General features: G+C 44.0%; 1 protein-coding gene across 3 annotated transcripts in view; it reads right to left on the bottom strand.

Moving 5' to 3' along the window:
- Positions 1-27,628, bottom strand: part of MCOLN1 (mucolipin TRP cation channel 1) — a 141,489-nt gene that overhangs the window by 89,882 nt on the left and 23,979 nt on the right. Inside the window, exon 1 of one of the 3 annotated variants that reach the window (XM_026716727.2) lies at positions 17,245-17,507. The exons of the other annotated variants lie outside the window; for them this stretch is intronic. The gene's annotated coding sequence lies outside the window, so the exon portion shown is untranslated. Of the gene's footprint in view, positions 1-17,244; positions 17,508-27,628 lie in introns of those variants that run through there. 3 annotated transcript variants of the gene reach the window in all.

Raw genomic sequence — 27,628 nt, 5'->3', positions numbered from 1 at the left:
AGTAAAAGCAGTAGTTGATTGGAAAGGCCCAAAGACAAGAAAGCAGTTACAAAGTTGTCTAGGCTTTGCAAATTTTTACCAGCAGTCTATTCCCAAATTCACACAAATCGCATTACCATTGACTGAATTGTTAAAAATGAAACACCAATCGCTAAAACCAAGGCCTAGCCAATCCATTGCGTGGTCAGAAAAATGTCAGCAAGCATTTGAGAATTTAAAAGCCTTATTTTCTCAAGAGCCCATTTTAAAACATCCTGATACTACTAAAAGTTTTATAGTATAAGCTGATGCAAGTGATGTTGCTGTAGGAGCTGTCCTACTGCAATATAACATGGAAGGACAATTACAACCGTGTGCCTATACATCACGAAAATTTACAACTACAGAGCGAAGGTGGGCTATTTGGGAGAAGGAGGCACTTGCTGTAAAACAGGCACTTAGTACATGGCGACATCTATTAGTAGGATTAAAGTACAAATTCGAAGTATGGACGGATCATAAAAATTTGCAAGCTCTATGGAAGCCGAGAAAACTGTCCCCTAAATAAGCGAGGTGGGCTTTGTATTTTAAACGTTTTGATTTCCAACTGCGATATGTTCCCGGAAGTAAAAATTTCATGGTGGATGCACTATCTCAACTACCCAAATACAATTCATATAACGATGAGGTGATTCAACCTATGATCGATACAGAAATGTCGATCAAACAAATTAAGGTATTGAGCATAAAAGGGATCAGCAAGAAGGACTTACAGGAGGCTACGGAAAAGGATGTCTGGATAAAAAACAGTAAAGATGGTTGTTTGTATAAAGATGGATTAGCTTGGAGAGGAGACAGAATATGTTCCATTGATTTGTGAAAACAGGTGTTGGCCCAATGTCATGATGTTCGGCAGGCAGGGCACTTTGGCTTTCTAAAAACCTTGCATTTGGCAAGGTGGCAGTTCTGGTGGCCACATATGAGATCAGAAATTGAACAATACATTAAGGAATGTCGTGTCCGTGCTACTGCGAAGCTGAGGGTTGGAAAACCTTTGGGACTATTACAAACTGTTTCAGATGCCTACCAGCCATGGGCAAGACATTGTCATGGACTTTATTGTAGAATTGCCCAGCAGTAAAGGATACACGGTAATCTGGACTATCATAGACCTGTTTTCAAAACAAGCCCATTTCATACCACGTAAAGGGTTGCCCTCAGCAACAAAATTAGCAGATTTATTTGTACGACACATATACCGACTACATGGGACACCCAGGAGAATAATTTCAGATAGGGGCGTGGAATTCACTGCACGGTTTTGGAGAACATTTGTACATCTCTTAGGGTCTTCACCAGGTCTTAGCTCTGCATACCATCCTAGCACTAACTGCACGGCTGAACAAGCCAATGCGATGATTGAGAGATATTTGCAATCATATGTATCTTATCAACAGCGGGAATGGGCTGATCTGCTTCCGTTTGCTGAGGTAGTATATAATAATGCTATACATAAAAGCACAGGGTGTATCCCATTCCAAATAGTAAATGGGGTAGAGTTTGTTCCAATGCCTGATTTACAGTGTGATGACACGCATCCTATCAGTGCTAAAATGTGGTTGAAAAAAGTACAGGATAATTGGGAGAAGGTAAAAGAGACTCTTGAGAGAACAGCACAAGAATACAAACAACAGGCAAACAAGAAAAGAAAAGAGCATAAACCATTCCAAGTCAGCTATTATGTGTACTTGTCAACAAAATATATAAAATTAAACCTAAATAGTAGGAAACTAGGGCCAAAATATATTGGACCTTTCCAGATTACTAAAGTGATTAACCCCGTCACTGTACAACTTAAATTACCACCACAGTTACAATGAATACATCCTGTGTTTCATGCTAGTTTATTGAAACCTATAGAACACAATAATATACCTAGGACCGTGGAACCTATTATAGCTAGGCGTTCTACCCATTCTGAAATTGATAAAATTCTAGATTCTCGTATACACAGAAAAGTATTGCAATATCTGAGATGGAAGGGATATCCTGAAGCAGAGGCAACATGGGTAAAAGCTTCAGACATATGTGCAAATAGACTTGCCAAGTATCCAGATAAGCCTGGACTGCAATTGTGAACTGAGTATTAATATACTGTATATTGTTTTATAGACTAGATCCTGGTAGAGGGTGCTGCCTGTCGTGATCACACAACACAAAAGTCCAATGGAACGCTGGTGATGGCTTGATCGAGAAGGAGGGCGATTTAAATTCAGCAACAACAATCCTGAATAATAAACACAGAGGGTGTATTGAGAGAGCCTTTTTGTTACAGCAATGTTAATGTGGCTAATCATGGAGTAATTAGGCTACAGGAATTAACTATTATGACTGTGATTAGATAATAAGGTAATAATGAATGATGGGTAATAAGGGGGAAATTACTATAAATACAGAGTTCGGTTAAACTCAGTTTAGAGCTGACTTTAATTTTATTTGCTTGACTGTTTTTGTGGTGTCCTTGCAGATGAAGGAAGTAAAAGTTTTTGTTTATCAAAACAACGAGGCTTTTGTGTTTTTTTTTGATCCACACATTTGACCTACAGAGTGGTTGAGACACTGCATATAATTTTGTATGTTAAATATTGAACCACAAAGTGGAACAGGGAAAATATTTGTGAGAAATATTTACTGTGTTTTTTGCTTGTCAAATTTAAAAGGCCATTGGACTCCATAAAGGTTGTGACAGCAATAGAAGTAATGAAGCAGCAGCTAGGCAAACTGCTGAATAGTCTGAATTATGCTTTGGAAATTGTGTAATGTATGCTCTGAAATTGAGCAAATGAATGAGACCTAAATGTAAGCTGTTTACAAAATCTGAACTTACCACACTAATCCTGGCATGAAAAAGCAGAGCAATTTACTAATTTTGAAGAGGAGGATGTGGAATAAAGAAAGAAAATTGGCTCCAACAGTTTTAGGAGACTGCATAGTTTTGTTTATCTAGAACATTCCCAAGGCAGTAATCAAACTGTATTAGCTCCAAATGTTCTTTTGGCTAAACACTGAATCCAGGCATCCTGGGTGGCCGGATGATCCCAGGAGGCTGAGGGGAGGCCTCCTAGGCCCAAAACAGGGCCTAGCAAGCCTCCCTGGAGCCTCCTGGGAGCAAAAACAGGGGGAGGGCAGACCCCCCATGCCCCGTTTTTGCTCCCAGGAGGCTGCCCTACACTTCCCTGGGAGCCAGACGGGCCTCATGGGAACTCCAGGGAGGGGAGGGGGGCAGGGCCAGCTGTTCTTCAGAACTACCGGTTCACCAAACTGGATGTAAAATTAACATCTGGTTCTCCCGTACCGGCCCAAACCGGTAGAATCCCACCCCTGTCCTAGCTCCCATCAGACGGTAATATTTAGTAAGGGTACTAGGAATATCCCACCCAGCTCAGATACAGATTAACAGAGTTGGAAGGGACCTTATAGGTCATCTAGTCCAACCCCCACCCAAGCAGGAGACCCTACACTATTTCTGACAAATGGCAGTCAAATCTCTTCTTGAAAGTTTCAGAACACAACTTCTGAAGGCAAACTGTTCCATTGGTTGATTGTTCTCACTGTCAGAAAATTGTTTCCAGATTAAATCTCTCCTTGTTCAGTTTCCATCCATTATTCCTTGTCTGGCCTACAGGTGCTTTAGAAAATAGCTTGACCACTTCCTCTCTGTGGCAGCCCCTCAAATATTGGAACACTGCTATCATGTCTCCCCTGGTCCTTCTCTTCACTAGACTAGCCAAGCCCAGTTCCTGTAACCATTCTTCATATGTTTTAATCTTCAGTCCTCTAATCATCCTGGTTGCTCTTCTCTGCACTTTTTCTAGAGTCTCAATGTCTTTTTATAGTGTGGTGACCAAACCTGGATGCAGGTGTGGTCTTACTAAGGATTTATAAAGTGGTATTAGTACCTCACTTGATCTTGATTGTATATCTCTGTTTAATGCAATTTAGGATTGCATTAGCTTTTTTGGCTGCTGCTGCACACTGCTGGCTCATATTTAGCTGGTTGTTCACTAAGACTCCAAGATCCCTCTCACAGTTACTGCTATTAAGCTTGGTTTCACCCAGTCTATATGTGTACTTTTGGTTTTTGGTTCTTGTCTTAAGTGTAGGACTTTACTTTTCTCTACATTGAATTTTGTTAGATAGGGCCCAGTGTTCAAGTCTCTCAAGATTCATCTGGATCTTGAGCCTATCTTCAAGGGTGTTAGCCAAGGGTGGGATTTTATAGTTCGGCCCAGTTCAAATTCCAAGTCATTTTTCATATGCAATTTAAGGGGTTTTCTCAGCTTCCTCAAATATCTCTCCTTGTTCACTTGCTCCCAAAACAGTACTGCTCCTGAATAGCTCATAGCAAATGTTGTAGGCACTGCTTTGCTTGAATCAGGTTTCAGGCATTTTTTTTCAGTCAGGCGTTCAGTTCCAGCTCTCATCTGTAATGCTTCATATGTACACTACCTCTGGTAAACAAAAGAGTATGAAATCCTGAAACTTCTGGACTTCAACTGCACATTTTCTTGAGGCAACACCAGCCTGAATTTCACCATATCATTAAGGAGCTTGTAACCTTCCACCTTCATCTACAGTAAATACGATATTCAGAGAAAATGTGTTTGTTGATTCAGTTTTTTTCAAAATTTGGTAGAAGTCTTTGTCCTCTCCAACTCTGAGATAAGCAGCCATGAATCATTCACTAGGAGCTGCTTTGCAATGTGCTTGTATCTTAGCTCTCTGTGTTCTACCTGTAATTGGAGCCTGTCTATTCTACCAGCACAACTTGTCTGACTTGTTCTATTCAGAGCCTCTATATATCCCCTTCCAACTTCAATTTTCTAACATTTTTTTTTATCCTGCCCCCTTATTTCTCTCCAGCTTCTGGCTGACATCTTGACTGGCTGATTCTGCTCTTCTCCCATACAAGTCACATATTTGTAGGAATGACTGTTTAAGTGTCAACATGCCTTACATTTTTCTCTTCCCGCTATAGCAGGACTGTCAAACTTGCAGCCCACGGGCCAGATGCATCACATGCTGGCCACGCCCATGCCTGGTTTAGTGAAGGGGAGGGAAAGTCCCGTGATGCCACCATGACAACCTGAGTTTGACCCCTCTGCTCTATAGGCATCCTTCTCAAGAATTAATGAAAAAAATAAGAGGCTCTCACTTTCCCTAGGCTTTCCATGTTTTAAAATCTCAAAATGGTAAACAAGTTTTTACCAAGAATGTTTCTCATGTTCCAGCATCCCACACCACTGCGACTGTGTAAGAAGTCTTACTTACAGCACTGCCAGGCCTTCCTCTCCTTAACCAAGGAGAGTGAAACAAAGAAAATGCCTTTAATTTTCTGCTAATAAAAAGATAAGAAAAGCATAGGGGCAGTAACTGCTACAATTGCTAATCCTATAAGTGCTTGTTATACATTTAGTCTAGATTATTTAAAATACTGCTCTTAGATTTTAATGGAATTTGAGCAGGGGTGGGATTCAAATTTCTTAACAACCGGTTCTGTGGGTGTGGCCTAATTTGTGGGTGTGGCTTGGTGGTCATGTGACTGGGTGGGCATTGTTAGAAGCAAGAAAATTCAAAAATAAAATGTAGGTGAAGAGAATAGTAGTATATTATAGCATTAAGAAGACAGTTGCTCTATAGACATTTGCTATCTTGATTTAATCCTGCTGTAAATATATTTCCTAATGCATTTACAAACATTGCCCTAACTTTATTCAGCCAATTGAAGTTAGATTTTGTTTTTCAAAGCATCATTTTTTCTTTTTTTAAGAATACAGTGTGTATTTTAAGAATGTACCAAGCAGAATCCGAATGGAAGTTATGTATTATATTGAATGTTACAACTTTAGGGAAAAGATATAAAGGCGTCATATTCCAATCAGTAACTACAGGAGAAATTTTGTTTAATGAGAAAAGATAATAATTGAAACAAGACAGACAAAAAATATAAATACAATGATTTGAATTGAGATGAGATAATTAAAATAAAATTGAGAAAATTAAAAGAGGGGAGAAGCTATGTAGAAAATGTAAAATAGTAATAAGATATGGAATAGAATATAAAAATGAGCATGAACCTGAATTTTTGTCTGTACGGAGAAATGTAACCTGGGATTATGCTGCTTTCAAAAAAGATGTTTTATTTGTATTTTTTTTTCTTTGTGAAAACTCAAATAAAATTTACAAAAAAAAAAAAAATCCAAGGATTTCCTGCTTTCTAGCTAATCTAAATCTCCTGGCAGAGCAGAACAGCTGATGGTCGGGGGGAGCGGGGGGAGGAAAAATAGCAATTTACCAAACCAGGCAAGTTGGATGGCTCGCATGCCAGGTAAGGAGTGAGTAGGTGGGGAGAGGTGGGGCCAGTCAGTGGAGCAATTTGCCGGGTCTCCGAACTGTGGACAATCATAATACATGTGTATGCAGCGTTTGCAAGAAATCATCAGCTGTGCCGCCTGGACAGTTGACAAGCGCTGCGCGCGGATGTGCAAGCATTTGAAAATCCTCGTTTCCTGCTTTTTAACCTCAGCTGTGCCACATAAAGCAGCTGAGGAGGGAAAAGCAGGGAATGAAGGACAGCCTAGAGCCATGATGGCAAACCTATGGCACGCATGCCACAAGTGGCATGCAGAGCCATTTGTGCTGGCACACGAGCCGCAGGCAAACTTACCTTACTGTGCACGCGCACGCCTCATAGCAGATTTTTTTTCTGGTTGGTTTGAGGCCTTTTCGGCCTCCCAGAGGCTTGGAAAAAGCCTCTGTAAGGCTTCTCAGACTGAATTATAGGCCCATTTCGTCACTTCCTGTAATACTGGAAGTGACAAAACGGGCCCATAATTCAGTCTGAGAAGCCTTGCAGAGGCTTTTTCTAAGCCTCTGGGAGGCCGAAAAAGGCCTCAAACCAGCTGAAAAATCAGCTGTGAGGCACAGTGCAGGTAAGGAGATGGGAGTGGGGGATTGTGAGCACATGTGCAGGGGGTGTGAGGAGGGGGTGCACTTTGCATTCTGGGTGCTGGCACACGAGTGTGGGTGTCCTGGCATGTGAGTGCGGGCGTGCTGGCACGCTTGCAATTTTTGATACAGGAGCCCCAAAAGATTAGCCACCACTCGCCTAGAGCCTGGGCAGGCGGGTGGGCCAAACACTGAACCAGTTTGGTGTCAGCTGCTGTTCGCAGCTACCAGTTTTATAGAACCGGGCCAAACCAGTAGCATCTCACTTGTTAAATATTCAGTGGGGAAAAGTCAGTGATGTCAGACTTCCCCCACTGGTTCATTTTCCAGGCGGGAAAATGAACAGCTGTCAGTGGCTAAAGTTGTGGACAGCAGCCTGTAAAAAGAACAGCAGGCACACCTGGTGGCAGTCTTTTACTCAGAGCAGAATAAAGAGATCTTTTCCCTCTCCCCATTGTCCTGCCTCTTCAATCTAGCCCATATCTAACACCACCCCTGGCTACAGGAATATGGCTTTTGGAATATTATTTCCCAACTTTAGGAAACAGAAAATAGCTTCAGATGAGTTGCTTTGGTTACCTTTATATAAGCAGAATAGGTGGATAACGTCCCATACTTCTTGGTGAGAGGAAGGGCTGATCATCTCCCCTCCTTCTGTTAATCTCAGAGATCATCCTCTGAAAGCAATGCAGCACAGCTGCTGCAAGCACAAAAATGGAGTTGAATCTAGTAAGCAATCCAACCTGTAAGCAGTCTAAACTTAGCAGCCCCAAGAGTAGAAAAGATGATAATCAGAAATAGGCTTGTAAAGGAAGTTAAAAGAAATAATTGAAACAAGCAAAAGAATAGAACCTCAAACTCAAGATTTCTCAAGCTTCCTAGCCAAGTTTCCCTTCTGATCTGAGGCTATTGTCTCTTTGAAAGGAACAAGACCCTTGTGCTGGTCTTCCAAAATAAAGGATTTGGAAGAAGGCTAGACTCCCATTTTCAAACCTCAGTTTCCTGAACCAGATTGTTGGTTGCTCTCATATATTTGCTTCTGCTTCTAAATTAAGGTTTCTGTTTCTTTGTCTTAGAGATCAACTACAATGACATTTGCCAAGGATGAACAGAATCACATCAACTCTCCTAACTGGTGCTTAGCTCGGGCAAGCAGCCCTACATCAGCAGTAGGTATCTTGTTGGACCACAAGGATGTAGCAAGGAAATAGTGTTTGTGTTTTGTTCAAGAGACATTAAGGGTAAACACTGACTCCTTCAAGATAAAGCCTGCCAAATTGTCAACTAACCATACATACCTATGATCAGGCCTCTGAGTGTACAGCCTCACTTATGCTCTTGAAATCAAAATGATTTTAATTGTTTATCTTGTGGATTACAGTGTGGTGAGGTGGAGGCTTAAATATCCGGGATCCTGATTTGAAACCATTTTAAATTCAGATTACTCTTATTACAGCCCAAAATAAGTATATTGTTTTATAAGCATGCATGAGATTAAGAAGTATGCTAATGATAGAGTCAAAATGCAAATGCAAATTTTCTTCTGTGTAGAATCCAAATGGGCGTTGCTATTGGTGGTGGGATTCAATTTTTTTAAATTACCGGTTCTGTGGGCATGGCTCGGTGGGTGTGGCAGGGGAAGAATACTGTAAAATCTCCAGTCAGAAGTGGTATTTGACGGTTTTCTGAACTACTCAAAATTTCTGCTACCGGTTCTCCAGAACTGGTCAGAACTTGCTGAATATCACTCCTGATTGTTATCAGATGATGGTGTGCTATATTAGCATACTCCAAAACCTGACACCTAATTGGTCCGCACGGACTGCAACCGGATTGGTTGACTCAGCGGCTGTGATTGGAGTGTTGGGAATCTACTGCGATTGGCCGAGCTGATCGCGGGAGATTCAAAGCGCTGCCATTGGCTGCTGAGCCGGGAGCAATCCCTATATGAAGGGTTGCTACGGCTCCAGTTTTCTTGTACTGAGCTGAACTAAAATAAAGAGCTGGAAGTTACTATGGTCTCGTGTCTCTCTGGGAGCCGATCCACCCCAATCTAACACTGGTGATGAACGTGGGATCGTGAGACAAGAGAACAACTGAGCACGTGGCGAAGCGGCACAGCGCGACAGACAGCATGGGCAGCAGTACCTCGCCACCTGCACCCTTCAACCCCGCTGCTGAGGATTGGGAATCTTACACCGATAGATTCCAAATGTTCCTCGAATGTAGCAACCTCAAGGACGCCAACGGCCAGAAGAAAAGGGCTGTATTCCTAACACACTGCAGACCCGCAGTGTTCAAGATGGCCAAAGCCCTGGCCAAACCGGCCGACGTCAAGGAGATGGACTGGGCCGATCTCGAGCTCAAACTACTAAATCACTATGCCCCCACCGTGCCCATCCTCATCCAGCGGCATGACTTTTACCGGCGGGACCAGCGCGAGGGCGAGGGGCTCAATGACTTTGTGGCAGCGCTGAGAGATCTCGGAGGCCTGTGTGACTTCACTGACCTGGATGAGGTCCTGCGAGACCGCGTCGTCCTAGGACTCAGGAACTCCATTATACAAAGCCGGCTCATGGCAAAAGGCGACATTTCCCTCGCCGATGCCCTTGCTGAGGCCGCTGCCACCAAGGCGACCCTCAAATCGGCGGCCCGGATGCGGCAAACGAGCACAGCAGACCGACTGGCAGCTATCCAGACGACCCCGACACCGGAGAAGCACGCTGAGACCGGCCAGTGGGAAACCATCACCACCCACCACGCTGACATCGATTCCTTCTCGGAAACCGAGGACGAGGAGATCCACCGGCTCCAGACAGCGCGGGATCGGCGGGAACCAAGGGGACGTAAGTCGAGGTTCCAATGTGCCGGCTGCGGAGGCCTCACCCCCGCTCGGAATGCCATTTCCTCAAGGCCATTTGCCGGCATTGCGAAAAGCGGGGGGACATTGCCAAAGTGTGCCGGAACAAAAGGAACTACAGCCCATGACGATGAGATGGCAGCCCCCGACGTTGAGACAGCACCCCCACCAGGCCCAGAAACCATCACATGGAAAGCCGCTGGAGCCGAGAGGACCGGAGCAAGCAACTCAGCGAGGCAGAGGGAGGAGACCCACCAGACAGTCGTCATCGGCTATTCCTCCTCCATCGACGCCAAAAAAGTACATGTAACGGTGGGCACCGAGGACCAACTATGCGAGATGGAGGTGGACTCCGGGTCCTACCTCTCCATGGTTTCCTGGCACACAATCAAGCGCCTGGCACCCACCACCCGCCGCCACGAGTTGGAAGACCAGAAACTAACCCTCAAGGACTACCAGGGAAACCGCATCCCTGTAGTCGGAATAGGACACTTTAAAATTTCATTCAAGGGGCGTACAGAAGTGTTGCCCCTGACAATCGTCGATCGAGCCCGCCCAAGCCTCCTGGGACTGCAGTGGTTCGCACCCTTGGGCATCGAAGTGACCGGCATACACCACATCGACGAGGCGGACTGGGAAGCGGCGTTCATGAGGGATTTCCAGGAAGTCTTCGACGACAGATTAGGCAAGTACCGGGGGTCCCCAATTGCATTTAATCTAGACCCAAGCATCGCCCCAATCCGCCTTAAGCCACGACGAGTGCCATTTGCACTCAAACCCAAGATAGATGAGCAACTAGACAAGCTCATCGCGCAAGGGGTGCTGAAGCCAATCGATCACGCCCGGTGGGAGACCCCTATAGTCACCCTCATCAAACCAGATGGGTCCGTGAGAATCTGCGGGGACTATAAGGCCACCCTCAACCACATGCTCCAACAGAGCGCATACCCCGTCCCAGTGGTACAGCACCTTCTGCACTCACTGGGGGGAGGCCGGTCTTCGCGAAACTCGACCTGGCACAAGCCTACCAACAACTGCTGGTCGATGCTGCAACTGCCGAAGCCCAGATGATTGTGACCCACCGAGGGGCCTTCCGTTGTAACCGACTCCAATTCGGAGTCAGCGTGGCACCAGAGTCTTCCAGAGCCTAATGGAGAGGCTTCTTCAAGGCATAAAGGGGGTGGTGCCCTATTTTGATGATGTACTAGTGGCCGTGACAAATGAGAAACAATTGGAAGCCCGCCTAAGGGAGGTACTGAAGAAATTCAGAGACTCGGGGCTTAAAGTTAAGAAAGAGAAATGCCAACTGAGGGCAGAAAGGGTCGAACTTCTGGGGTACCTCCTAGACAGACACGGGATCCATCCCACAGAAAAAAAACTTAGAGCCATCAAGGAAGCCCCAAGACCAAGAAACAAAACCGAACTGCAAGCTTTCCTGGGGCTCATTAACTTTTACAATGTTTTCCTGCCCCAGAAGGCAACCGTGGCGGAACCGTTGCACAGGCTGTTGGATAAAACAGCCACCTGGACTTGGGGGAAGCGGGAGGAAAACACTTTCACTAACACAAAAAACCTACTAACATCCAATGCGGTCCTCATCCAGTATAGTGAGACCCTGCCGGTGACAGTGACATGCGACGCCTCGCTGTTCGGAGTCGGAGCCATCCTCAGCCACACGCTGCCAGATGGTAAGGAAGCACCCATCCCTTTCTTTTCAAGGACACTGTCCAAGCCGGAAAGGAATTACAGTCAGCTGGACAAGGAGGCCCTAGCAGTCATCGCCGGCGTCAAAAGATTCCATGAGTACCTTTATGGTAGGACTTTTACCATCATCACCGACCACAAGCCACTGCTAGGGATCCTGGCAGGGAATAAGGCCACCCTGAACATCCTATCACCGAGGATGACAAGGTGGTCCAAATTTCTTGCCGCCTACAATTAGCAGCTGACACACCGATCTGGCAAGGACATCTCACATGCGGACGCATTGAGCCACTCCCCACTACCAGACATGGAAGACGACTCGGCACCCACAACGACAACCCTGCAAATAGAAACATTAGCCAACCCACTCCTGACCGCGCCAGACATTGCCAGAGAAACCAATAAAGACAAGCGGCTGGCGCGGGTCTTGAGCTGGGTGGGAAAAGGATGGCCTGAAGGGGACAGAGACGAACAATTCAAACCCTTTTAGAAACTGACAAACTGAACTCTTTACCCAAAAGGGCTGCATACTTTGGGGGGACAGAGTTGTTATTCCAGAGACTTTGCAGGAAAGAGTGTTGGGAATGCTGCATGAGGGGCACTCAGGGATGGTTAGGATGAAAAGCCTGGCCAGGAGTTATGCCTGGTGGCCAGGAATGGACAAACAAATTGAAAACTGGGTAGCCACATGCAAAAGGTGCCAGGAGACTAGACCAAGCCCCCCTACCGCCCCGATCCGAGAGTGGAAAACTCCAAGAGGCCCCTGGTCTAGAATCCACATAGTCTTCGTGGGGCCAACCAAGGGACATATGTACCTCATCACTGTCGATGCTTACTCCAACTGGTTGGAGGTAAGCACCATGGAATCAACGACAACAGAGGCCGTCATCAAGAAACTAAGCAAACTCTTTGCCACGCACGGCCTGCCAGATGTGCTAGTGTCGGATAACGGGCCACAGTTTACCGCACTAGCATTCAAACAATTCCTGGCAGGTCAGGACATACGCCCTGCACTAACTGCACCCGCTCATCTGGCAGCGAACGGGCGGAACGCATGGTTCAATACACAAAAAATACAATTCAAAAAATCAAAACCGGCAACATACAGACAAAATTAATAAAATGCTTTTTATCTAGCACATCACACCCAGCTCAACCACAAACAAAAGCCCAGAAGAATTATTGATGGGCAGAAAGCTAAGATCCACATTAGAAAGAATGCACCCCACATACAACCTGGAAAAAAAACCCGGACGCCTCCAGCAAATACAGGACATTTAACATTGGAGATTCCGTCTATGCTAAAAACTTTACAGGGGACCCAATCTGGGTACCAGAAACAATTACCCAAATAACGGGCCCCCGGGCTTACCGAATACAAACCACCGACGGAAGAAGCTGGAAGCGGCACATCGACCAGCTAAGGTCAAGAATAGCCGCTAACAGCAACCAAACACCCAACCAAGAAATCAAACGGGGGGGGACGGGGGGACATCAAACAATAAAGAAAGAGGCGAAGGGAACGCTAAAACGCAAACAGAACACCCCCCACCCAGAATAAACCAACCCCAATTAAACCAGCCTTACACACCGGTAGACGCTGGACCAGCCGACCAGGAACTTCGGGAGACTTCACCTGGAAGGAGCAGCCTAGCCAGTTCAACCAGCCCGGAGAGACCAGGCGGGAACAACAGAAGTGGCAGCTCGACCAGCCTGAGTAGACCGGGAGGGAGCTACCAAAGAAGGCCCGGCTCACCCTTCCAGGTGGTTCCATCCCAGGGAACTGGAGTGACAAGGAGTCCGTCCGAACTGGTCAAGGACCTTGCTGAAACTGAACCGTGCAGGTCAACTAGGCAGGTACGAAGCCCCGCCTACCTACGCGACTACATCACTACGCACCACCAGATGAAACCAAGAGGGGAGGGGTGTGCTATATTAGCATACTCCAAAACCTGACACCTGATTGGTCCGCACGGACCACAACCAGATTGGTTGACTCAGTGGCTCTGATTGGAGCGTTGGGAATCTACCGTGATTGGCTGAGCCGATCACAGGAGATTCAAAGCGCTGCCATTGGCCGCCGAGCCGGGAGCAATCCCTATATGAAGGGTTGCTGCGGCTCCAGTTTTCTTGTACTGAGCTGAACTAAAATAAAGAGCTGGAAGTTACTATGGTCTCGTGTCTCTCTGGGAACCGATCCACCCCGATCTAACAGATGGCATATAGCATATTAGAAGAAGAGCATGCAAAGGCAATTCTAATCTAATGGGTAACTTGTTGGGGACTGTGATGGCCTGGGAATTCTGGGAATTGAAATCCACATATCTTAAAGTTGTAAAGGTTGAGAAATACCAGTAGCACTCTATGCAGCTGAGAATTGAGCTGCAGCTCATGAAAGTTTATACCATTTGATAGAATTTGTTAGTCAAAAAAGGTGTTCCCAGACTACTCCTGGTTTTTTACCCTCTGACTTCTGAAATTCTGACAGAGGATGATCCAATTCTTTTTCAGGCAGAGCAATGAATACCGATTTTAGTAAAAAAAACAAGTAATATTCCCAAAAAGGTATGAATGAAAGAAGTATGGATTACATACAGCATTACATTTTATGAGAAGGGGTTTTGTTCTGGGTGGGATTCAAATTTCTTAACTGGCTCTGTGGGCATGGCCTAATTTGTGGGTGTGGCTCAGTGGTCATGTGACGGGGTGGGCGTGGCTAGGTGATATGACTGGGGTTGGCATGGGCAGGTGGCCATGTGACTGGCAAACCAAATGTAAGTGGTCCTCGCTTAATGTCCAGGTCCTTGCTTAATGGCTGGTTGCTTAGCAAGTATCTTTTGCCAGTTTCCAAGGCCTGGGGAGCCCTGGAGAGGGCAGGGCGAGGCCCGGGCAGGTGGCCATGTGACTGGCAAACCAAATGTAAGTGGTCCTCGCTTAACAGCCAGTTGCTTAGCAAGTGTTCTAATTTACGACTGACCTCCACAGAGCTACTTGACCTGTTTTTGGTGTTTTGACAGCAGTACACACACACACACACACACACTTATGACCGGTTACAACATCCCACACAGTCCTGTGACTGAGGTTGTCTATGTTTTTTCCAGTTTCCAACAATTCCTTCTGGTTTCTGGTTAAAAATGCCCATTGGGGAAAATGGACTTGTTTAACCAGTGTTTGCCTAATGACCACAAGGTTCACTTAACGACCATGGTGTTTGCCTAACCCAGGGGTCTGCAACCTTAAACACACAAAGAGCCATTTTTCTATTTTCTTTTAAACAGGTATCTCCGTCTCTGTCTTTCTCTCTCTCTCTTTCTCATCTCTCTCTCTCTCTCTCTCTTTCTCCCTCTGTTTTTCATATCTCTTTCTCTCTCTCATCTATAACAGCTAAGATTGGAAGCTGTATTTTTATAATCCTATTTCTTTGCAGTTTTTTTTCACACACTATGTATTCAAAATGGGCAATGATTGTGTGTGTGTGTGTGTGTAGCATGTGTGTATATGTGTTATGTATGTGTATGGATATGTATATATATTTCACTTTTAATCTGTGCCAGTGTACTTACAGTAAACAAATGACAATACAAGTTATCTTATCCTATCTTCCTTCTTTCCTTCCCAACCCCATTCCTCCCCACACCCTATTTTGTGTTGGCTTCCCAGCCAAGTACTTACCAGGTCTGATCCTGTTTAGCTTTCTAAAATCAGCCTATTGAAATAAATACCAAACTAAACTGCCCAATAATTTACCAACCATCACTATCTTGCACCTGATTTCAATGTAAACAGCCAATCTGTAGTATTACTAAATTTTGCTAGGCATCTGCTGCATGTTATTCTCTCTTCCTTGATAATCTAGTCGAGAGGTCTCCAGACTTGGCAACTTTAAGACTTGTGGACTTCAACTCCCAGAAGTCTACAGCCAGCTATGTCCCCAAGTCTTAAAGTTGTCAAGTTTGGAGACCCCTGACATAGATCAACCACATGTACATGAAGTCCATACAAAGCACTTCCACACCATACAAATGGGTGACAAAGACAAAATGATGAAAAATGGGAGACACTTGATTACAGCATAGACAAAAAAAATCATAATTATTAGGTAGAGGATGATAGCAAAAAAGTAACATAAACCACTCATGATTAGAACTTGCTTGAGTCCCAGCACTTTAGGATTGTGCAGTCCATCGGCAGCCGTGCAAAGCCATCCAGTCCCTTAGAATTATCCATTCATTCTAGACACACATACCCACACACCCCTTATCCTTGCACGTAGGCGTCGAGCTCTGAGGGAAGTTCACCTGTTCGTGTACCAGGTAAACTGAAAGCCCTGCAGGGGGTGGGGGATGCAGCAGCAGCGAGGCGGCGATGGCGATTCTGGCGGCGTAGGGGCTTCTGAAATTGTTTCTCCCCCCGCCATCCATGCGGCTGAACACGTGGTACATCAGGGCTTCCAGGCTCTGCTCCCCGCAGCCGCTGTTAGCTGTCCTGGACTTGATTAAGGGGCGCTTTGCTGTCATGAGTCTCTGGCCGGGGAGAGGACAGAATGTTCTCTTTACTCCTCTCGCTGGCAAGCACGTCCCCGCAACAGCTTTTTCCTGGCCGGTGGGAGGAGGAGAACGCTCTCTCCCAGCGGTGGGATTCAAATTTTTTAACAACCGATCCGGTGGGCGTAGCTTAATCTGTGGGTGTGGATTGGTGGTCATGTGACTGGGTAGGCAGGGCTTGCTGACTAGGTATGGTTTGGTGATCACGTTACTGGGTGGGCGTGGCTTGGTGGTCATGTGACTGGGTGGGTGTGACCATGTGACTGGCAAACCAAATACAAGTGGTCATCACTTATTGGCTGGTTGCTTAGCAAGTGTTCTAATTTGACTGACCACTCCAGAGCTATTTGACCTGTTTTTGGAGTTTCGACAGCCATGCACATGCACACGCACACATACAAACACACACCCTTTTAACCCTGCTATTCTATGATTCTGTAAGGATCTCCTGCTAGAGCAGGGAGTTGGACTAGAAGATGACCTCCAAGATCCCTTCCAGGCCAGCCCTAGATTGCTGTGCTGTTTCAAAGAGTCTTCTGAAGCCAGGGTTTGTGTCCTTCCTTCATCTCCTTTTTTTCTCTCTCCCTCCCTCCCTCCTTCCATATATCTATTTATCCATTCATATATCTTGTTCACTTTCTCATCCCTTCCTTCCTTCCTTCCTTCCTTCCTTCCTTCCTTCCTTCCTTCCTTCCTTCCTTTCCTTTCCTTTCCTTTCCTTTCCTTTCCTTTCTTTTTTCTTTCTGTCTGTCCCTTCTTTCCATCCCCCTTTCTTTGTCTAACCCTTTTTCCTTCTCTTCCTTTCTCCCTTTTTCTTTTTCCTTTCTCTCTTTCTTGTCTCTTCCTTCTCTCTCTTTCTCACTCCCTCTCTTTCTCTTTCTCCCTTCCCCTCTCCCCCTCTTTCCCTCTCTCTTTCTCTTTCTTTCTCTCTTTCTCTCTCCCTCCCTCTCTCTCTCCTCTCTCTTTCCCCCTCTCTCTTTCTTTCTCTCTCTCTTCTCTCCCCCTCTTTCCCTCTCTTTCCTCTCTCTCATTCTCTCTCTATCCCTTCCCTTCCTCCTTCCCTCTCTCCTCCTAAAGCCAGGAGACCCACCTGAAACAAACAAATCAACACACACACACACACACACACACACACTTCCAACTCACCCAGCAGCGTCGCTCGTGACGAGTCTCCCAGAGTTCCTGGGACCAGGCACAATTGTCCGTTCATGCCCAGTCCTGCATTGCCTGGAAAAGCCAGCAGGCAAGCCTTCTGGTCCAACAAAGGGACCGCAAGTGGGACTTCCTCCCCTCCCTCTTTTGGGGAAAGAAAAGGGCTGGAAACTTCAAGCGAGGCATGCTTTGCAGCCTCGCCCACCCCACTGGCAGCTCTGGACTAGGCATCAGTTTGGGCTTTCCCAACTGCCTGCAAACTTACTTCCTCCCGCTGGTGGCAGAGGAAAAGGTGAGCCAGCCAGGGCAGGGCCGTCCCCACTTGGCTCCCCACCAGTCTGCATCTCATCCCCTGCTTGGATTCTCCGCAGCTGCTGGGGCCCGTGGCTGCCGGGGTGGTCATGCAGACGTGACCAGGAAGCACGAGGCTACGATGCCCACATTGTCCCTGGCAGAGGGAAGGGGTGGCAGGCAAAGGGGCGATGCGGGGTGGGTGGCATAGCATCGTGCTCCCTGGTTGCCTCCCCACCCATACCCCTAGCAGGCAAGGTCCAGTAGCTGCGGAGAATCCAGGTGGGGGAGTGAGATGCAGGCTGGTGGGGATCTGAGCAGTGACGCATCAGCCCGGTTCACCTTCCTCTCTGTCATTAGCAAGCCAGGTAAGCTGGAGACTGGGGACAGTGACAGGGGGAAGCTTGCTAGGCCACAAGTGCCGAGGGTGGCGGTGGCATGGTGGTAGCGGTGGTAGCCTAGGCTGGCCCAAGAGTTGGGACTCAACTGGGGCTTGTGATGGTAGTGGGGGCAAGGGCGTTGGCAGCAGCAGTAGCGTGGTGATGGCAGCCTAGGCTGGCCCAGGAGTCAGGACTCAACTGGGGCTAGCAGTGGCAGCGGCATGTAGGTGACGGGCTTTCAGAGCCTCACTCACTTAAGGAGATCATGATGGTGGAAGCCAGGCTGCGATGGCTGGTGGGCAGGCGGGTGGGTGAAGACAGGTGCATGGCTGAGATAAGGAGGGGCAGGATGGGGCAGGTGGGGGAAGAATGCAGTCACTGATTGCCGTGTGTGTGTGTGCAATGTCACGCATGCACGATAAAGACTGACTGGGCAGGGAGCGAAGAAGCAGGCAGAGAGGGGCCTAATTTACTGGTTTTCCAAATTACTGGGAATCATAACAACCGCATTACACTGTCCGAACCGGTAGAATCCCACCCCTGAATAAGAACGAAACTTCTTCAGGAAAAACTAGAAAGTCCAGTTGCCTCTTGAAAAAACACCTTTTGGTTTTTATTTCATGCTTTGAATTCCAACATTTATCAACTATAAGTTATCAATTACTTTAAAAAAACTAGAGATTACAATAATCTTCCTGTCAATTTTATTCACAATTAAATTTACTCTTCTGATTGATTCTAATTTATTTATCTTCAATAAAACCTTAGAGATATTCTGAAAAAGATTAATAAATAACATTAATCCTGTTCATATGCCTAATCATGTATTTTAGCAGGGGTGGGATTCTACCAGTTTGCACCTATTCGCTAGAACCGGTTGTTAACATTCTAGCAGTTTGGAGAACCGTTAGAAGAAATTTGTTAGAAGAAATTACTGGCCTAATCCTGTAAGGAAGGCAGGAAGGAAACATTATGGTGTTGCTTACAGAAACTGCCTCTCCATTAACCCTTATTACATTCTTGGCAGGACTAGATTTCCTGTCTCAGGAACATCTCTGGAGTTATTTTCCCCTCCTTTGCTGGTATTTTGCTTGTGTGGAGTTGACCATTCAAAGTTACAATGGCACTGAAAAAAGTGACTTATAATCATTTTTCACACTTACGACTGTTGCAGCATCCCCACAGTCATAAGAGGCCAGGAGAGGAGATGCGTGCCTCAATGTGAGTGATACTGAGTTGGCCACACCCAGCCAATAACATGACCACCAAGCCATGTCCACCCAGTCACATGACCACCAAGCCACGCCCACCACCTAAGCCATGCCCACATAACCAGTTGTTAAAAACTTGAATCCCACCCCTGTATTTTAGCTATAGCTGATTTCCAGACTGAACTCTTAACACATTTAAAATGGATGCTGCTCTCTCAGCTTTAGTTTTTATTCTTTTAGTATGTATTTTTGCATAATAATGCAAAAGTCTTTTTTAAAGATTTTAATATAATTATTGGATCACAGAAGTTTCCTAAACTTCAATAATCAAACTTTTTTTCTGTAAGTTTTTATATTTTGGACAATATTGATATGCTTCTGTGCTTCTTTCTAAAATGTTTTTTTCTTGCTTCTTAACATCATAGTTTTCAGTTATTTTAATGGAACATTTGTTAACCTGGCAGTGAAGAAGTGCATGATTGGTTTTGTACAATTATTGGTAGTAAATTAAATATAAATTGAAGCTTTCAGCTATTTGTAATTAAATGCCCAGTTCCCCGGACAGCTCATAAAAAGAGACAAACAATGAATCTTACATGCATTTTTTGGATTCCATCTTTAAGAAAGAGAGAGATTTTAGATGTTATCTAGCATATAGTTTTCTATTTCCTGCCCTTCTGTTTCCTGAGAACAGAAAGTCAGTTGGTGAATCTACTGCAGAGCCAGTTGCTTCCAGAGAGGTGACTTCTTCTCCCAGGTCACCTACTCCTTCTGCCTTGTGTGGTGGACCTCTCCTGCTACCATGTCCCCAGCTATTTCCCCTAATTGTCATGGAATATAATGCCAGAAAATGAAATAGTAGGCATTAATATTGTGTGTGTTTTATTTTATTAACACATCGATATTAACACAAATCTCATCAGCTGACAGAAAGCATCCACCTATCACTCTCCTAAATGTTGAAAAGTTAGGGGTGGTAAAGGAGAGGAATTTTGACATATGATGAGTCTTTCCTTACAATACCCCTGATTTTACACTAGTGCTTTATACAAGATCATTCTACATAAAAGTCACCCAAACATTAAACATATGTTCAGAAGGAGATGACTAGTGCTTAACCCCATGTTTCTTATGGAACAGCATTACAGTTTCTTCAAAACGAGCCCAAACAATAGCTGATTAGTGTGGGAAGAAGCCACTTTACAACTACCATAACTCAACTTTCTGAGCCAAATAAGAGACTGGAACATAGGTAGGAGGGAAGGGTGAGAGCCAGGTTGGGAAAAGCTGGACTATCCTCCAACTCAAAGTAGAGTACTCTATGTTGGAATAAAAGGAAAAACATTACTGTAATTTATACTAATGTGATTAAGGGTGAATCTCAAATGCAGTCTCATGAGGACACATGAGAAGGAAGAAATTTCCAGGAATCTCAAAAGATTAATAAATAACTGTAATGTAAATATATCCACACATTCAGTGGCAGAACAGATCTCTGAACAACTTCTGGAATCTTGGAAAAAAAGACTTCCTGAAATCTTGGAGAGATGATTCATATACCTTTGCTGAATTAAAATGCTCCCCATTCATCCTTGAATCAGCCTCAAACAATGGGCCATGGACATTTATGTTCCCTTGCTAATACCTATTCTGCCTCTGCTGTTGTGTCTATTTTGCCTCATTATCAAATGGGATTAACCTGATTTGTAAATGTGCCAGTAATTATAGATAAACTGAAGGAGTTTTGGCTTTGGTGTCATCCAGGAAACTTCCAATTGGGGCACTGGACCAGGAATAAGGTGGGCTTGATTTCAGGTTTTGGTCAGGGGTCTTCTGGGCTGCTTTTCCTACTCTCTTCCCATAACCTATTTTGGTACCTGTGAAGTTAAAATAATGTGAAATAAAGAAGCATCAGGTGAGACATCAAGGTAGAAACATTTCAGAAAGGAGGGATGCAGACCTTACCATGGTTTTGCAATTAAAGGTAGTCTCTGACTTACCACCATTCCTTCAGCAACTGTTCAAAGTTATGATGGTGCCGAAAAAAAACTGGACATAACCCATGATTGAAGTTATGGCCTTTGCAGTGCTGTCACATGATCAAAATCCAGATGCTTGGCATCTGCATTTACCACTGTAAGATCACTCCAATGCTCCCTCCCACCTATTTCCCCCCATCTCTGTTCTTTGTTAGCCCTGCATCCTACCTTGTGGGGCAGCAAGCAGCCACAGAACTATGCAGCTCTGGGTTGACTTGCCATGTTCTGGGAAGCCACACTAGCCCACTCTAGTCCCAGACACAGTTGCCCTTCCCAACCTATACTCTGAAACCCCTATTACCCTGAGCTCCACTGCCTCAGCTCACTTTTGCTGTATCTTTCCTCCAGCTGCTGGTCAAGGCATGCCTAGCCGGAGGAGAAAAATGTATCTGGAGGCAGGGGGAAGCCGAAAGCAATTCCTGGGCAATGTGTGCCAAGGGCTTTGTGTAAAGGGTGTGTTTTGGTGTGTTGCCATTCAGGGACCACTTTCAAATTCCTCCTACTGCATCCCACAGCTGAAGCACTGCCTAGCCTAGCCTAGCCTAGCCCAGCCAAGCATGTCTTTTCAGCAGCAGGGGCAAGAAAATGGTGAAGGTGAGCTGGAGTAGTGGAACATAGGGCAGCAGGGGTCTCAGAGTTCAGGGTAGCCAGGATATCTTTGGTTGGGACTGAGCTGGGATGGCTACATCATCCCCAGGTGTGACAAGCAGCCTCAGATTCTAGGGCTGCTTGCCACCCACAAGGCAGGTTGCAGGGTATCCAAAAGACAGAAATGGTGTAGGCAGTTGGGGTGAATAGGAATTAGTCATTGAGGCTCAGGGATGGAAGGGATGAAACCCAGAATTGGGGTGGGTAATTGTTTAATGACTCACAATGGGGATTGTTGTCATAAGATGTTGTGGTCATGTTATGTCCCAACTTATGCTGGCAATTCCAAATCAAATTTTGTGTGTCTGACAAGAACACATGCTGGAGTCAGTGTAATGTGGGCTTTCTTGCATGAGAAAACTTTATCTAAACGAGGCAGTAACAGATTAACAGAGTTGGAAGGGACCTTGTAGGTTACCTTAGCCCAACCCCCCTGCCCAAGCAGGAAACCTTACACCATCTCTGACAGATGGCAGTCCAATCTCTTCTTCAAAGCTTCCAATGATGAAGCTCCCACAACTTGTGAAGGCAACTTCTGTTCCACTGGTTGATTATTCTCCCTCCCCCCTCTCTTTCTCTCTCATCAAATCCTTCTTTTGCAGTCATTTTTCTTCCAATTCAAGGAACAGATTGCAGTTGTTAAACATGAAAACGGTATAATTTTTAAAAGGACAGTGAAAAAAAAAAGAGTGACAGATATAATGAATTTTGCAAAAAATACAAAGTTACCTTCCCACACAAATGTGTTTTTCCCTAGCCAAATAGTGGGGTAACAGATTTTACAGACCTTGAGACAATATCAGAATAAAAGAGAAAATATTATTTTATACCAGTATACCCACGGAAAATGCAAGATTGGGAATGAAATAAATATAAAATCCTGGAAACAAAGGATGACATTACTATTGACAAGATCTGATTATGCCTTAATATAAGGATTCCTGTCTTGGACAGGGGATTGCACTAGACTAAATAGAACAGGGGTTCTTAACCTTTTCTATACCCCGCATCCCTAGAACACTTCTGATATATTCTCGCACCCCTTAAAAAATAAATAATTATATGCATATAATTATAGATATGCACTATAATTTTGAAACTTCTAAACCCAAATTTTCGCACCACCTGGAATATCGTTGAGCACCCCCCAGGGGGCAAGCTGAGCACCCCTCATTGGGACCCCCTGAGATAGAAGATCTCTAAGGTCTTCTAGCTTCTAATTCTATGGTTCTTGTTTAAATGCCAGTAGGAACAGAATATCGTGCACTTTTCTGTTCCAAAGAACTGATTATGGACTTCAGGAAACATGCCCCACTCATCATCAACGGAGAACGAGTGGAAACTGTCCCTACGATCAGATTCCTTGGCATCCATATTTCAGCTGATATCTCCTGGTCCCCTAACACCAAGGCCATAGTGAAGAAGACTCAGCAGCGGCTGCACTTCCTGCGGGTTCTCAGGAAGAACAATCTGGATAAGAAGCTGTTGCTGGCTTTCTATAAAGCCTCTGTGGAGAGCACTTTGACATATTGTCTGGGTATGTGGTATGCAGGCTCCACAGTTGAGGACAGGAAAACTGTACAGAGGGTGATAAACACAGCTCAAAAGATCATTGGTTGCCCTCTGCCCTCCCTGGAAGACTTATTCAGGTCCCACTGCCAAAGCAGAATCAAGGCCATTATCGAAGACCCCTTACACCCTGGCAATTGTCTTTTTGACCTGCTGCTGTCTGGACGGTGTTTTAGATCAATAAAATCCCACACCACTAGACTAACAAATAGTTTCTTTCCCTGGGCCATCTGAACTGCAAACAAACACGAAGTCAACTACCTCATTAAGATGTGAAAAGATGTGAAATCTCAATACCCCATTCAGATATATGATAACATATTACAGTACAATCCATCTCTTTTTTTAAAAAACGAATTTTATTCAGTTTTTCACATAAAAACAAAAATCTCTTTTTAGTGGACAATATATTTCCGGGTCATCACTTTTACATACAAATATGACAGTAGTTATACATTCATATATGCATACTTAATTCTATTATTACCTTTTCCATTCCAAATTTTCAATAAGGAGAGAAACAAACAAATTAATTCTAGCTTCTTTCATTAATCTCAATCGAAACATCTTTTTGTTTCATTTCAATTATTTCAAATATAATCCTTTAATATTGATTTTAAAAATAAAGATAAACAATATATGTTTGCCTGATGATGATGATGATGATGATGATGATGATGATGATAATAATAATGTTACCAATATCTCTCCTTGCTTTTAATAGTCTATGTTAACTTATTAATTTAGTTGGTTCTTTAGTCTGTCATATTCCCTTTCCATTAAACATTCTTTTTATAAATTCTATATTAATACAAGTTTTAACACTAAAGAAAAAAAACCAAGTATAGGTTTCCCGCCTTTTACTGCTTTGAGTGTGACACCTCAGTGGTTAAAATATACCTTTATTCATCAACCATTAGCTCTGAAAAAACAATTTATTTTCAACATTTTACTATTTCCGTATTTCTTTATTTCATGCACCTGTTTCTTACTGCTTCTCCTCCCCCTCTTTTCCCCATATCTTTTCTCATTCCAGTTTATATCCCTCTCTTTCTTAATATCTTCCTTTCCCCTTTTCTGCTGGGTCTTTCTGCCCTTCCTGACTTCACAGGTATTCCCCCTTTTGATTGCCTTCTTAAATCTCAACTTTTTAACCTTCCTTCTTTCCCCACTTCTTTGTAGTGTTCTTTGTGTTAATTGTCTATTTAAAATGTCTTCTCCTTGAATCGACTCCTCCTCCTCTGAAGTTCTTTCTTCTTGTTCTTCAATCGCCATTTCCATTTTTTCTAACACAGAGCAAAGTGATTCGCCTCTTTCCTGTAGTAATTCTTTCATATTTTTAAGTTCCATTTTTAATTCCCGAAGAGATATCATCATTACACACTCTTATATTTTATGATCGTTGAAGTCCACAAAAAAACTTTTACTTTCCTTCTTTCTTCTTTCAATTTTCTAAAGTCCTCAATTATTCCAGCCCAGGGTCTATACCAAAAACATCAATCAATCCCACAGTCAGTCTTTCCTTGCTTTTTTCTTTATTCTGGTTCAGCTTTCACTTTCTAAGATTCTTACTTTGTTTCAATATTTCTTTAACGTTATATCAACACAAGTTCATTCAGAAACAGGATGCTTTCCCTTTTGTTTGAGCTCAAGTTTTTGTCAGAAGGTTGCACTCTCCATTATACAAAGTCTTCACCTTTTTCCCCTATTTTTTTTGAACCTCAATATTCCAGCACAATCCAGTCTCCAATTTGTAAATTTTATTATTAGTATTATTTTTTTGACAATCTTAAGTCCAGCTTTGTTTTATGCCTGTTAATTGCCAAAATATTTTAGTCCAATTTAGTTAAATCTTTAGTTCCGGCTTCTTTCTTTCCCGGTTTGAAGCCCCACTTAGCTGTCAAAAATATTTTCTTATTTTTTTTTTCCTGTCCCCTTGTAATTTCGCCACTCACTTTTCTTTTCTTAAAAATTCAATGTTACCTTAATCCCGGGGTACTTTTGTTTAGTTGTGTCACCCAGTTGTCCCAGTTCAGATGTTATCCACCTCTTCCTTCCTTCCTGCACAAACCTTAGTCCAGCTGAGTCCTCTTCGGGGTGGCCATTTTAGACCACCGCTGCAGTCGTCTTTGGGGGGAAAAAGACCAAGCCCAGGAGGGGAGATGCAGCTCCCCTCAACCTGGCTTGCAGCTTCCCCTTACTCCATCGCCCCTCCAAGGCAGCTTCAGCCCTTAATCACGATGATCGGGGCTCTCCAATGAAAGAGCACGGACCATAGCCGCGGAGAGTCATGATCTACGGTCCGTCAGCAAGGAGGGCTCAACTCGTAAGCCAGTACAATCCATCTCTTGTGAATTATACTCAGCTAAGCATTACAGTCAGTGTTGGATGCATATTTTGTGTATATTCGTAGATATTGTACTCTCAAATTGCAAATGGGGACATGGGTACTCTATCTTTTTTATCTTCATTTTTAAGTGCTTTGGTTTTATTGTATTGCGAACAGTTGCTGGGGTGCATCCACAGTTTTGTTGTACTTGTACAATGACAATAAAATTCTTCTAATCTTCTCATATGTTGTTATTTATGTATTGAGGCAGAAGATGGCAGCATTAGTCTGGGTTTGCAAACTATGAAGACTCAGGTAAGGTTGAATTTGGACAGGAGACCACTAGGGAATTCTAGGGTAATGGACTCAGTGGAGAAGCTGAAAAATAACCCAAGGAGGTGACAGTGGCAATATCCTTTCCTAATATTGCCCAGAAAATTGCATGGAATCCTAGGCGTCAGTAGGGGAATGGTCAAAAGCTGCAAAGGGCAGATTTTGACTCCGTTGGAAAGGGATAGAGGAATCTATAGGAAGTGACATACTCTTGTCTTTCAAATACAAGTTGTGTTCAATAAATAAAAACCAATACATACAATAATAGCAATAGCACTTACACTTATATACTGCTTCATAGTGCTTTACAGCCCTCTCTAAGCAGTTTATAGAGCCAGCATATTGCGCCCAACAATTTGGCTCCTCCTTTTACTGACCTCAGAAGGATGGAAGGCTGAGTCGACCTTGAGATGCTCAGAACTGAACTCCTGGCAGTGGGCAGTGAGTTAGCTGCAGTGATGTATTATAACACTGTGCCATCATGGCTCTTATTCAAACAGTGAACTTATTAATATTATTTTTTAAAAAAACTTACAAAGTTATATCTAGTAGATTTGGAGAGTAGCCTTTGTTTTCAGCTGATTAATGTACTGTACTTTAAAATTCCTGGTTTCCACTTATTGCTATTTCATGACAGATATTAATGCTGGATATTCAAACAATGTTGAATACATGTTATGTTTGTCCTATTGAGTCTGAGAGTACTGACTTAAATATAATTATCCGTTTGTGGTTTCAGTCAGTAAGTGTACTAATAGGTGCAAAATAGCCATTAGAACATGTAGACTAGTTTTTTAAATACTATATATGGGTGAATTATATATCAGTTCAAATAATAAAGTGGACAGGAGTTGTGCTGAACCTTTACTCGGGAAAGAGATGGGGGAGAAGAAGTACTCCTTCTGGGGATGTCATTAGTTTCCTGGAACTCAGAGTATTACTATCACCATCACCATCATCATCATCATCATCATCATCTTCATATTAACCCTTGATTAAGATTGCAATCCTGAGTCCTATACTCAGGGCCTTCAACCAGTTGTTTGCTCCTGAAGGAACCTTTTTGGTTAGCTGTAACCTGCTAAAGTTGACAAGGAAGCTGAAAGCCCTACACCTAGGTTCTATCTCTAGTAGCCTAAAACGAACCTTGTAATCTAATTTTCATTTGGCAAAGAGCAGTTCCTCTCAAACCCTAGTGTAGAACAGATAATTAATCTTTAATAAAGGTCGTAAATTAATTTAGCAAAGGCTGAATGTCCCTCACATGATTCTTTCCATTTAATTCATTTCCAGATTCTTCAACTCCAGTTGTGACAAGTCTCCACACACCTACCACCTACCATCACAGCCCTTTATTTTGCTGCTCTATTTACATTGGAAGACTGTTGTAGGGATAGGAAAAATTAAAAGAAAAACCTTCTGCGTAAGGATTGGAGATTTTGGAGGCCAGGTGGGAAGATGTTAGAGCTGGAATTATACTTTTAAAAGGTCAGTTGTCCAGTGAAGGACATCCATGCACTAGGTAATGGTTAACTTCTTTAAGTTAACAATCTCTGGACCATCTGTTAGTAAAACCTT

The sequence above is a fragment of the Pseudonaja textilis genome, chromosome 2, assembly GCF_049901715.1.
Source record: "Pseudonaja textilis isolate UNSWEBS1 chromosome 2, rPseTex1.2, whole genome shotgun sequence".
Classification (NCBI taxonomy): Eukaryota; Metazoa; Chordata; class Lepidosauria; order Squamata; family Elapidae; genus Pseudonaja; species Pseudonaja textilis.
The sequence above is the reverse complement of the archived record's forward strand: the minus strand, read 5'-3'. Positions and strand labels throughout refer to the sequence as shown.